Consider the following 12,002-nt stretch of genomic DNA (forward strand, 5'->3'; position numbering starts at 1 on the left):
ATATGATGTTCTACCCTTATCAAATTAAATAATAGACAAAGCGTTTCCCTCAAAATATAGGCGCACATTCAGCCTTTGTTTTTAGCCGGTTCATTAAGTTGCATGGATATACGAATCGCTGATACATTTTGTTCATATCTTTATATAGTGTACCAAGATTTGTTCCTGCGCTTATGGCCATACCATCCTGAATATGCCTGATCTCGTCCTATCTCGGAAGCTAAGCAGGATCGGGCCTGGTTAGTACTAGGATGGGAGACCACCTGGGAATACCAGGTGCTGTAAGCTTTTGTTCCACTAGAGAGTGCTCTTGTGTCATGGAGCAACTGCCTTTTTTTAATCACCTTAAAAATATCATGTAATTTTATTGGACTAAATACAGTTTGTAATGTGCTGCCCTGCCCAGATCAATTTAAATAATAGACAGTGAGTTTCCCCTCAAAATATATGTGTCATGGAGCAACTGCCTTTTATTTATCACCCTAATAATATCCTGTATTTTTATTGGACTAAATGTAGTTTGTATGTTCCGTCCTAACCTGATCAAATTAAATAATAGACAGTGCGTATCCCTGAAAATATAGGCAGTACATTCAGCCATTGTTTTTTGTCTGTTCATTAAGTTGCACGGAAATACGAATCACTGATACATTTTAGTTCATGTCTTTATATAGTGTACCAAGAGTTGTTCACTCGCTTACGGCCATACCATCCTGAATACACCCGATCTCGTCTGATCTCGGAAGCTAAGCAGGATTGAGCCTTGTATTCATGTATTTTTATTGGACTAAATGCAGTTTGTATGTGCTGCCCTGCCCTGGTCAAATTTAATAATAGACAAAACGTTTCTCTCAAAATATATGTGTCATGGAGCAACTGCCTTTTATCTATCACCCTAATAATATCATGTATTTTTATTGGACTAAATGTAGTTTGTATGTGCCGTCCTAACCTGATCAAATTAAATAATAGACAGTGAGTTTCCCTCAAAATATATGTGTCATGGAGCAACTGCCTTTTATTTATCACCCTAATAATATCCTGTATTTTTATTGGACTAAATGTAGTTTGTATGTTCTGTCCTAACCTGATCAAATTAAATAATAGACAGTGCGTATCCCTGAAAATATAGGCAGTACATTCAGCCATTGTTTTTTGTCTGTTCATTAAGTTGCACGGAAATACGAATCACTGATACATTTTGTTCATGTCTTTCTATAGTGTACCAAGAGTTGTTCACTCGCTTACGGCCATACCATCCTGAATACACCCGATCTCGTCTGATCTCGGAAGCTAAGCAGGATTGAGCCTTGTATTCATGTATTTTTATTGGACTAAATGCAGTTTGTATGTGCTGCCCTGCCCTGGTCAAATTTAATAATAGACAAAACGTTTCTCTCAAAATATATGTGTCATGGAGCAACTGCCTTTATCTATCACCCTAATAATATCATGTATTTTTATTGGACTAAATGTAGTTTGTATGTGCCGTCCTAACCTGATCAAATTAAATAATAGACAGTGCGTATCCCTGAAAATATAGGCAGTACATTCAGCCTTTGTTTTTGTCTGTTCATTAAGTTGCATGGAAATACGAATCACTGATACGTTTTGTTCATGTCTTTATATAGTGTACCAAGAGTTTTTCCTGCGCTTACGGCCGAACCGTCCTTAATATGCCTGATTTTGTCGGATTTTGGAAGCTAACCAGGATTGGTCCTGGTTTGTACTTGGATGGGAGACCTCTGGGAATACCAGATGCTGCAAGCTTTTGTTCCACTAGAGAGTACTCTTGTGTCATGGAGCAACTGCCTTTTATTTATCACCCTAATAATATCATGTATTTTTTTATTGGACTAAATGCAGTTTGTATGCTGCCCTGCCCTGGTCAAATTAAATAATAGACAAAGCGTTTCCCTCAAAATATAGGCAGTACATTCAGCCTTTTTTTTAGTCGGTTCATTAAGTTGCACGGAAATTCGAATCACTGGTAAATTTTGTTCATGTCTTTATATAGTGTACCAAGAGTTGTTCCTGCGCTTACGGCCATACCATCCTGAATATGCCTGATCTCGTCTGATCTCGGAAGCTAAGCGGGATCGGGCCTGATTAGTACTTGAATTTGAGACCGCCTGGGAATACCAGGTGCTGTAAGCTTCTGTTCCACTAGAGAGTAATCTTGTGTCATGGAGCAACAGCCTTTTATTTATCACCCTAATAATATCATGTATTTTATTGGACTAAATGCAGTTTGTATGTGCTGCCCTGCCCTGCCCTGATCAATTTAAATAATAGACAGTGCGTTTCCCTCAAAATATATGTGTCATGGAGAAACTGCCTTTTATTTATCACCCTAATAATATCATGTATTTTTATTGGACTAAATGCAGTTTGTATGTGCTGCCCTGCCCTGGTCAAATTAAATAATAGACAAAGCGTTTCCCCTCAAAATATAGGCAGTACATTCAGCCTTTGTTTTTAGTCGGTTCATTAAGTTGCACGGAAATTCGAATCACTTGTACATTTTGTTCATGTCTTTATATAGTGTACCAAGAGTTGTTCCTGCGCTTACGGCCATACCAACCTGAATATGCCTGATCTCGTCTGATCTCGGAAGCTTAGCAGGATCGGGCCTGGTTAGTACTTGAATGGGAGACCGCCTGGGAATACCAGGTGCTGTAAGCTTTTGTTCCACTAGAGAGTACTCTTGTGTCATGGAGCAACTGATTTTATTTATCAACCTAATAATATCATGTAATTGTATTGGACTAAATGCAGTTTGTATGTGCTGCCCTGCCCTGCCCTGATCAATTTAAATAATGGACAGTGTGTTTCCCTCAAAATATATGTGTCATGGAGCAACTGCCTTTTATTTATCACCCTAATAATATCATGTATTTTATTGGACTAAATGCAGTTTGTATGTGCTGCCCTGGTCAAATTAAATAATAGACAAAGCGTTCCCCTCAAAATATAGGCATTACATTCAGCCTTTGTTTTTAGTCGGTTCATTAAGTTGCACGGAAATTCGAATCACTGGTAAATTTTGTTCATTTCTTTATATAGTGTACCAAGAGTTGTTAACTCGCTTACGGCCATACCAGCCTGAATACACCTGATCTCGGAAGCTAAGCAGGATTGGGACTGGTTAGTACTTGGATGGGAGACCGCCTGGGAATACAATGTGCTGTAAGCTTTTTGTTCCACTAGAGAGTGCTCTTGTGACATGGAGCAACTGCCTTTTATTTATCCCCTAATAATATCATGTATTTTATTGGACTAAATGCAGTTTGTATGTACTGTGCTGCCCTGCCCTGCCCTGATCAATTTAAATAATAGACAGTGCATTTCCCTCCAAATATATTTGTCATGGAGCAACTGCCTTTTATTTATCACTCTAATAATATCATGTATTTTTATTGGACTAAATGCAGTTTGTATGTACTGTGCTGCCCTGCCCTGCCCTGATCAATTTAAATAATAGACATTGCATTTCCCTCAAAATATATGTCTCATGGAGCAACTGCCTTTTATTTATCACCCTAATAATATCATGTATTTTTATTGGACTAAATGCAGTTTGTATGTGCTGCCCTGATCAATTTAACCCTCGTGTTGTCCTCCCAAATGCCTTACGCCTTTTGTCCTCTGGGGTCAAAAATGACCCCCGCCTGGTTTGACTGTTTATAAAGCATACAGTATACATTTTCAATCAATTCTGTGTTACATCTTTAGTCTTACTTCTGTTCAACCCATTACTATAATTTTTTTCATTTGTTTTGGAATTTAGAGCCAATAGACCTTGTTTACATAAAAGTATACCCTGTTTTTAAGTAAAAATACAATGAAACTATGAATTATTTTGACCTATTATTATTTGACTATTTGACTTATCACTGAGTGGTATTTGTAAAAGTTTAGTGAGGATGCTGTTTTTGAATCATTTTATTTTTATTAATGACAGCCCATAATCACACCTTTTGTCCTCTGGGGTCAAAAATGACCCGCCTGGTTTGACTGTTTATGAAGCATACAGTATACATTTTCAATCAATTCTGTGTTACATCTTTAGTCTTACTTCTGTTCAACCCATTACTATAATTTTTTTCATTTGTTTTGGAATTTAGAGCCAATAGACCTTGTTTACATAAAAGTATACCCTGTTTTTAAGTAAAAATACAATGAAACTATGAATTATTTTGACCTATTATTATTTTGACTATTTGACTTATCACTGAGTGGTATTTGTAAAAGTTTAGTGAGGATGCTGTTTTTGAATCATTTTATTTTTATTAATGACAGCCCATAATCACACCTTTTGTCCTCTGGGGTCAAAAATGACCCCGCCTGGTTTGACTGTTTATAAAGCGTACAGTATACATTTACAATCACTTCTCTGTTTCAACTTTTCAGTCAACTTTATTCCAACCTATTACCTGACATATAACACATGTTATAATTCATTTCCAAAACATTTTCAACTTCAAAACCTAACTTTTTAGTCTGAATGAGCCCTCAGTTGCATGCGAGGCAGGTAGTAATGGCGTGATCTTTGCAGATGTATGCATTGCATTTTTGGCACATTTTGGATGTTTGAAATCACTTGGCGAGGGCAGAATTTGCACCTACTCCTTTTGGGTAATGGGCAGGAAGGGCTGGTCGGCATGAGGGAACTGGGAGAGGGGAGCTGCTGCAGAGGTAGAGCTGGAGGAGACCTGCTGGATCTTCTTAACCAATTTGACAGCGGCTGACGTGCGGGAATAACCTTGCGCGCTTGATGTGAGGTATCACCAGTTGTCGCCCAAGCTCCTCCATGAAGAGCCTTCTCTTGTTGTACTTTCCCTGATTCCAGGCTGGCTTGATTTCAGACCATAGGACAAAAGAGTTGTATGCAGACACGTCGAGAATGTTGTAGAAGACAACCCAGTGGCCAACGGGCTGTCATTCTTTTGCACGTGTACACACTGGTAACTTTGTCGGGGATATCAACACCACCTTTGTTGTGATTGTAATCTTCAATGATTTTGGGCCTTTTGTCATCCCTGTTGCTCACAGCAGCATCCCGATGCAGAGTGCTCATCAGAAGAACATTTTTCTGTTTTTTGGGGTGATATGACACTAGAGCATGGGTCTCGGTGAAGGCAAACTTCGATGAGAACCGTGCCCAGTCCCTTTTGACACCAGAGCAGGGGAAGCTCAGGCTTATTCCTCCGTACTGTTCCCACCATGTACAGCTTTCTTTTCAGCAGCTGCAAGCTAAGGCATGTGAAGTAAAAAGTTGTCACAGGTGATTGTTTTCCCCGGAGACCTTCTGTCATGTCAAGGACAACTCTCATGCCCTGATTTTTTTCTGACTGCGCACCAGCCGGTTTGCCAGTGTATACCTGCATGTTCCATGCATAGCTAGACCTGGCATCGCATGCTACCCATATTTTTATCCCATATTTCCCTGGTTTACTCGGGATGTACTGTTTGAATGGACAGCGACCTCTGAAGGGGACCAGGCGCTCATCCACAGTCACATCAGTACCTGGATCGTACATCAACGGCAGGAGAGACACCCACTTGTCCCATACATCTCGAATGGGGGCAAGTTTGTCTCGATACGGCGATTTTCTCTTGTGGCTTTATCATCAAATCTAATCACTCTTGAGATTTTGTGAAACATCTTGAGTGTCATGGTAGCACGGAAAATTGTCCTACCAGACTCGGCATGCCATAAACTAGATGTAGCTTCCTTACTAGATCGGTACACGCCAGCAAGAATCCAACACACCCACATATGCCTGCAAATCCATTTGATCCATCTTTCTCCACTTGTTGCCATAAACGCGTTGCCCCTCCTTGTTTGTCATGCTCAGCACTGTCGTCTTCAATAGGCTTTGGCAGAAACAGGTCAAAAGTGGACTTTATGTCATCAATCCGAGACCTTGCATATGCAGTTGGACCATGGTGGCTTGTATCTCTCTCTGCTGTCAACATGCGTCGTCGGTCACTGGGAGGGATGGAAGACCAGATCAATGTTTCATCCTTTGACTGGAAATATTCTTCCATCTCAGCTGGGTCCTCTTCCTCAGATTCTACCTCATCTGTTGATTCTTCGTCTTCATCATAATAGATGATGTCCTCCCACTTCTGACACTTCTTCCATTTCAACTTCAGATTCTACCTCATCTGTTGATTCTTCATCATAATAGGTGCAGTGCTCCACTTCTGACACTTCTTCCATACCAGCTTCAGATTCTACGTCATCATCACGTTCATCCATTTCCTTATATTCATAATCATCTTCCATTTCTGCAGCAGGAGATGTGGGGGAATCTTCGGAGGAAGAAGTAGCATGCTGTCTGTATGTTGGATCTATCACCTCATCATTATGTTCCTTCTCTTCTGACCCTGAACCCTCTTCATCAGTTGATTCATCCTCATTATGTGCAGCATTGTCCTCCTGGTCATTATTTTCTTTTATTTCAAAAATTATCTTGCAAGCCTCCTGTGCATTATAAAACTTCTGCCTCCTCATTGTGCTGCCTGTCTCTCTCAGACTAAAATGTGAAATGCCCAAACACCTGTGAGAAAATACTTTTTTGTTGTTGTTGTTGTCATAACCATTGCTTGACCCCACACATCAAAGAAACATGATCAAAGATGTTTTGACCCCACACATCAAAGAAACATTATCAAAGAACTTTTGACCCCACACATCAAAGAAACATGATCAAAGATGTTTTGCCAAGCAGTATGTAAACTTTGTGCTGCGGGGTCTTTTTGACCCCAGAGGACAACAGAAGTTATTACATTTAGTAAAACACCCATAATTCAATCAAATTACTTCAAATTTGTTTGAATCATAAAAAGCATAGTATTAAACAACTACCGTTATTTTCAGACCAATTGATGAATAAAAAACATATTTTGTCGGCAAAAGATTTAATTTGGGGTCAGAATGACCCAGGACAACAGGAGGGTTAAATAATAGACAAAGCGTTTCCCTCAAAATATAGGCAGTACATTCAGCCTTTGTTTTTAGTCGGTTCATTAAGTTGCACGGAAATACGAATCACTGATACATTTTGTTCATGTCTTTATATAGTGTACCAAGAGTTGTTCCTGCGCTTACGGCCATACCATCCTGAATATGCCTGATCTCGTCTGATCTCGGAAGCTAAGCGGGATCGGGCCTGATTAGTACTTGAATTTGAGACCGCCTGGGAATACCAGGTGCTGTAAGATTCTGTTCCAATAGAGAGTACTCTTGTGTCATGGAGCAACTGCTTTTATTTATCACCCTAATAATATCATGTAATTTTATTGGACTAAATGCAGTTTGTATGTGCTGCCCTGCCCTGCCCTGATCAATTTAAATAATAGACAGTGCGTTTCCCTCAAAATATATGTGTCATGGAGCAACTGCCTTTTATTTATCACCCTAATAATATCATGTATTTTTATTGGACTAAATGCAGTTTGTATGTGCTGCCCTGCCCTGGTCAAATTAAATAATAGACAAAGCGTTTCCCTCAAAATATAGGCAGTACATTCAGCCTTTGTTTTTAGTCGGTTCATTAAGTTGCACGGAAATTCGAATCACTTGTAAATTTTGTTCATGTCTTTATATAGTGTACCAAGAGTTGTTCCTGCGCTTACGGCCATACCAACCTGAATATGCCTGATCTCGTCTGATCTCGGAAGCTAAGCGGGATCGGGCCTGATTAGTACTTGAATTTGAGACCGCCTGGGAATACCAGGTGCTGTAAGCTTTTGTTCCACTAGAGAGTACTCTTGTGTCATGGAGCAACTGATTTTATTTATCAACCTAATAATATCATGTAATTGTATTGGACTAAATGCAGTTTGTATGTGCTGCCCTGCCCTGCCCTGATCAATTTAAATAATGGACAGTGTGTTTCCCTCAAAATATATATGTCATGGAGCAACTGCCTTTTATTTATCACCCTAATAATATCATGTATTTTTATTGGACTAAATGCAGTTTGTATGTGCTGCCCTGGTCAAATTAAATAATAGACAAAGCGTTCCCCTCAAAATATAGGCATTACATTCAGCCTTTGTTTTTAGTCGGTTCATTAAGTTGCACGGAAATTCGAATCACTGGTAAATTTTGTTCATTTCTTTATATAGTGTACCAAGAGTTGTTAACTCGCTTACGGCCATACCAGCCTGAATACACCTGATCTCAGAAGCTAAGCAGGATTTGGACTGGGTATTACTTGGATGGGAGACTGCCTGGGAATACCATGTGCTGTAAGCTTTGTGTTCCACTAGAGAGTGCTCTTGTGTCATGGAGCAACTGCCTTTTATTTATCACCCTAATAATATCATGTATTTTTATTGGACTAAATGCAGTTTGTATGTGCTGTGCTGCCCTGCCCTGCCCTGATCAATTTAAATAATAGACAGTGCATTTCCTTCCAAATATATTTGTCATGGAGCAAGTGCCTTTTATTTATCACCCTAATAAAATCATGTATTTTTATTGGACTAAATGCAGTTTGTATGTGCTGCCCTGCCCTGATCAATTTAAATAATAGACAGTGCGTTTCCCTCAAAATATATGTCTCATGGAGCAACTGCCTTTTATTTATCACCCTAATAATATCATGTATTTTTATTGGACTAAATGCAGTTTGTATGTGCTGCCCTGCCCTGGTCAAATTAAATAATAGACAAAGCGTTTCCCTCAAAATATAGGCAGTACATTCAGCCTTTGTTTTTAGTCGGTTCATTAAGTTGCACGGAAATTCGAATCACTGGTAAATTTTGTTCATGTCTTTATATAGTGTACCAAGAGTTGTTCACTCGCTTACGGCCATACCAGCCTGAAAACACCCCTTTTTGGAATTTCAGGAAGTGGATGAGCGGCAGGTGTCTGAGTGCTTGAGAGAGGATATCGTTTGTTTGGAGTTTTTTTTAAATTTATAAGTTTGAAAGTTTGTGTGTGATTGTAGTTGATTTTCTTTGAAACTTTTTTGTTATTATCCCCCATCGGCGTGAGCTGTTTGGGGGATATTGATTAAAATAACCGGATGGACAACATGGCGTCAACATCAAGAATACAAACGACGACGAGAAAGGACAACAGTGAAATCAGAATTTCAAATGAAGAACTGAAGAAAAGAAAGTATGAGAAGGAACTGACGGTGAACGTGGAAATAATTGGAGAAGGGAAAATAACAACGATGGAATTGCTGAGAGGAATAAGGGAAGTTTGTGGAACAATACTTGGATGTAGAATGAGAGACGGAAATAAGTATGAAATAACAATGTCTCATGTAAAGGGAAAAGAAAGACTAATGGACGGGCTAAAGATAAAGAACTGTCAAATCATGGCTAAAGAGCTAGGGAACGATGAGCTTGTGGTGTCCTTTTGAACTTGCCTGCATACATTACAGATGGGGAGATATATGAGAAACTAAGAGGCTGGAAAGTGAAGGCGACCACGCCAATCAAGAGGAGGATGTGGCCAGGAACAGACATTGTAGACGGGACGAGATTTTGCAAGGTGAAGTTCACAGACAATGTGCAATCCTTGCCATATTCTACCAAATTTAACACTGTCGAGGGATTTGAATATTTTCGTGTAATCCATGACAATCAAGTGAAGGTATGTAGACTATGTATTCAGCCGGGGCACATACTTAAGGAATGTCCAGAATTCACTTGCCATAAATGTAGTGAACAAGGGCATTATGCCAGAGAATGTTTGAACATAGGTAATGTGTGTGAAATGTGTGACAGACCGAAAGTTAGATGTAGCTGTAAGAAGGGAAAAGATCACTTACTTTTGCAAACAATGGACCTCACTTCTGAGGAAGAGGAGGGGAGTGTGTTTATGGAAGGAGAAAAAGAGAGTGACATGGGGAGTGTGACTTCAGAGACAGTGGCAGATATGCCTGAAGAGCCTGTAATGTCTTCTGGCAAAACACGAGACGCAGTTTTGGTCTCTGCTGCTGACAAGGTGGAACAGCAGCACATGATGGGTGAAATACATACACAGGTAGAGATGGTGCAAGGTGCTTCTCAGGTGCCTGAGCCAGTTTCAAGCGTGTGTAAAAATGACACCAAAGAGCGAGCTGGGTCCACTGAAGTCACTGGCACTGTTAAAGCGCACTTTTCAAAAGGCTTCCCTGCCGCTCCAAATCAGGAGACGGAGGATGAAATAGATAGTGAGGATCATCAGTTGTTTGCAAAAAATAAGAGGTCATTGTCGAAAACTAGGGAGATGATGGGATTTGGAAAAAAGAAAAAGTAGGTTTTGAAAGGACTTGTTTTGCTCTGATTATACCTCTGCACACATTACTAATGATTACAGTCGCATCCCTAAATGGTAACAGTTTGAGAAACATGAGCAAATTTGAGCAGGTTTTAGTGTCTGTTAAGGCAGACATGTTGTGTTTTCAAGAGACCAATTGGACAGATTCCAAAATACAGGAGATTAAGAGTAAATGGTCTGATTAAATTTTTTGTAGTCATGGAAGTGATAAAACATGTGGTGTGGCTATTTTGATAAAAAACGATGTGGTTCAAAATGTAAAACAAATATATGCTGACAATGATGGCAGACTTATTGCAATTGAATTTGAAGTGCAAAATGTAGTTTTTCGTTTAATCAATGTTTATGCTTCAAACATTGAATCTGAAAGGAGAGAAATGTTTCACAACTTAAAAACACTGTGCTCAGAAAACTGTATATTGATGGGAGACTTTAATGTGAGGTGTAGTAGAATGGATGCCTCTAGTTGTGCTAGATTCAGATATGACTCTTCTAGAAATGCATTATGGAAACTTATGAATGAGGAGAATCTAGTAGATATATGGAGGGCTGAAAATCCAAACAGAAGAGTGTTTTCTAGAAGGCAGGTGGTGCTAAAGGAATTAAAACAAAGCAGAATTGATTTATGTCTAGCAAAACAAGAATTGGTGCAGCATGTTAAGAAGATGTCATATAACTTTACAGCATATAGTGATCACGCAGTAATGTCATTTCAAATGGGTTTTGGTGTGGAGAGGAGAGGGGGAGGTGTCTGGTGTTTAAATGCCAGTCTGTTAAAGGAGGAAGGATATAGAAATGAAATTGTTGAATGTATTAATGATGAAATGTCTAATGTACTGTTAAAAGAGAATGTGTGTTTATGGTGGGAGGAAGTGAAAGGAAAAGTAAAAAACAGGAGTATTAGGTATGCTAGAAATCACAACCGGTTAGATAAGCAGAAAGAAACAATGCTTAGAAATAGGATGTTGCATGAACTTGAAAAGGCTGATACTGATCCAGACTATGATGTTGTGAACTATTTGAAAATCCATGCAGAGCTGGGTCGTTATGAAAAAAAGAAATGTTTGGGTGCTATTGTTAGGAGTAGGGCACAGTACGCTTTGGAGGGAGAGAAATGTACATCCTTTTTTTTGGGGCTTGAAAAAAGAAAACAAACTAAGAGTTACATTGTAGAGTTGGAAAATGAAAAAGGTGTAAAGGTAAACGATTTTGTTGAGATCTTAGATACAGTTGAATCCTTTTACAGAAATCTTTACAAAAAGAATGATGTAGATAAAGTATGTGTTGAAAAAGTGCTGGATACAATTAGTGCCAAAGTATCTCAGGTAGATAGAATGATGTGTGATGAAGAGATTTCGATTATGGAAATCAAGGAAGCAATTGTTAACACTCAAGGCAATAAAAGTCCGGGTTTGGATGGTTTAACAAATGAGTTCTATAAAGTCTTTGTAGATATTTTGGCACCCATTTTAGGGAAGGTGTTTCATTATATGGAAGAGAATAAGGAAATCCCTGAGTCTATGTCAACTGGTATGCTAACGATTTTATTCAAGAATAGGGGCAGTAGATTAAAGTTAGAAAATTATAGGCCTATTAGTCTTCTAAATTCCGATTATAAGATATTGACTAAAGTGTTAGCGAATAGGATGAAAAAAGGTGATTGGGAGTATTATTGCATCAACACAAGCCTACGGTATACCTGGAAGAG

At 39.0% G+C, this 12,002-nt stretch overlaps 2 non-coding genes and 5 pseudogenes across 2 annotated transcripts; all 7 read left to right on the forward strand.

Moving 5' to 3' along the window:
• Positions 1-169: 169 nt before the first annotated feature.
• LOC123488219 lies at positions 170-288 on the forward strand. The gene has a single exon (XR_006659962.1). It is a non-coding gene; the product is annotated as a 5S ribosomal RNA (ribosomal RNA).
• Positions 289-2,038: 1,750 nt separating this feature from the next.
• Positions 2,039-2,157, forward strand: LOC123488220 (annotated as a pseudogene).
• A 409-nt stretch (positions 2,158-2,566) lies between these two features.
• Positions 2,567-2,685, forward strand: LOC123488222. The gene has a single exon (XR_006659964.1). It is a non-coding gene; the product is annotated as a 5S ribosomal RNA (ribosomal RNA).
• Positions 2,686-3,087: 402 nt separating this feature from the next.
• LOC123488221 lies at positions 3,088-3,196 on the forward strand (annotated as a pseudogene).
• Positions 3,197-7,114: 3,918 nt separating this feature from the next.
• LOC121559186 lies at positions 7,115-7,233 on the forward strand (annotated as a pseudogene).
• A 408-nt stretch (positions 7,234-7,641) lies between these two features.
• On the forward strand, positions 7,642-7,760 carry LOC121559177 (annotated as a pseudogene).
• Positions 7,761-8,163: 403 nt separating this feature from the next.
• Positions 8,164-8,272, forward strand: LOC121558885 (annotated as a pseudogene).
• Positions 8,273-12,002: the final 3,730 nt, after the last annotated feature.

Source organism: Coregonus clupeaformis, unplaced genomic scaffold, assembly GCF_020615455.1.
Source record: "Coregonus clupeaformis isolate EN_2021a unplaced genomic scaffold, ASM2061545v1 scaf2066, whole genome shotgun sequence".
In the NCBI taxonomy this organism is placed as follows: Eukaryota; Metazoa; Chordata; class Actinopteri; order Salmoniformes; family Salmonidae; genus Coregonus; species Coregonus clupeaformis.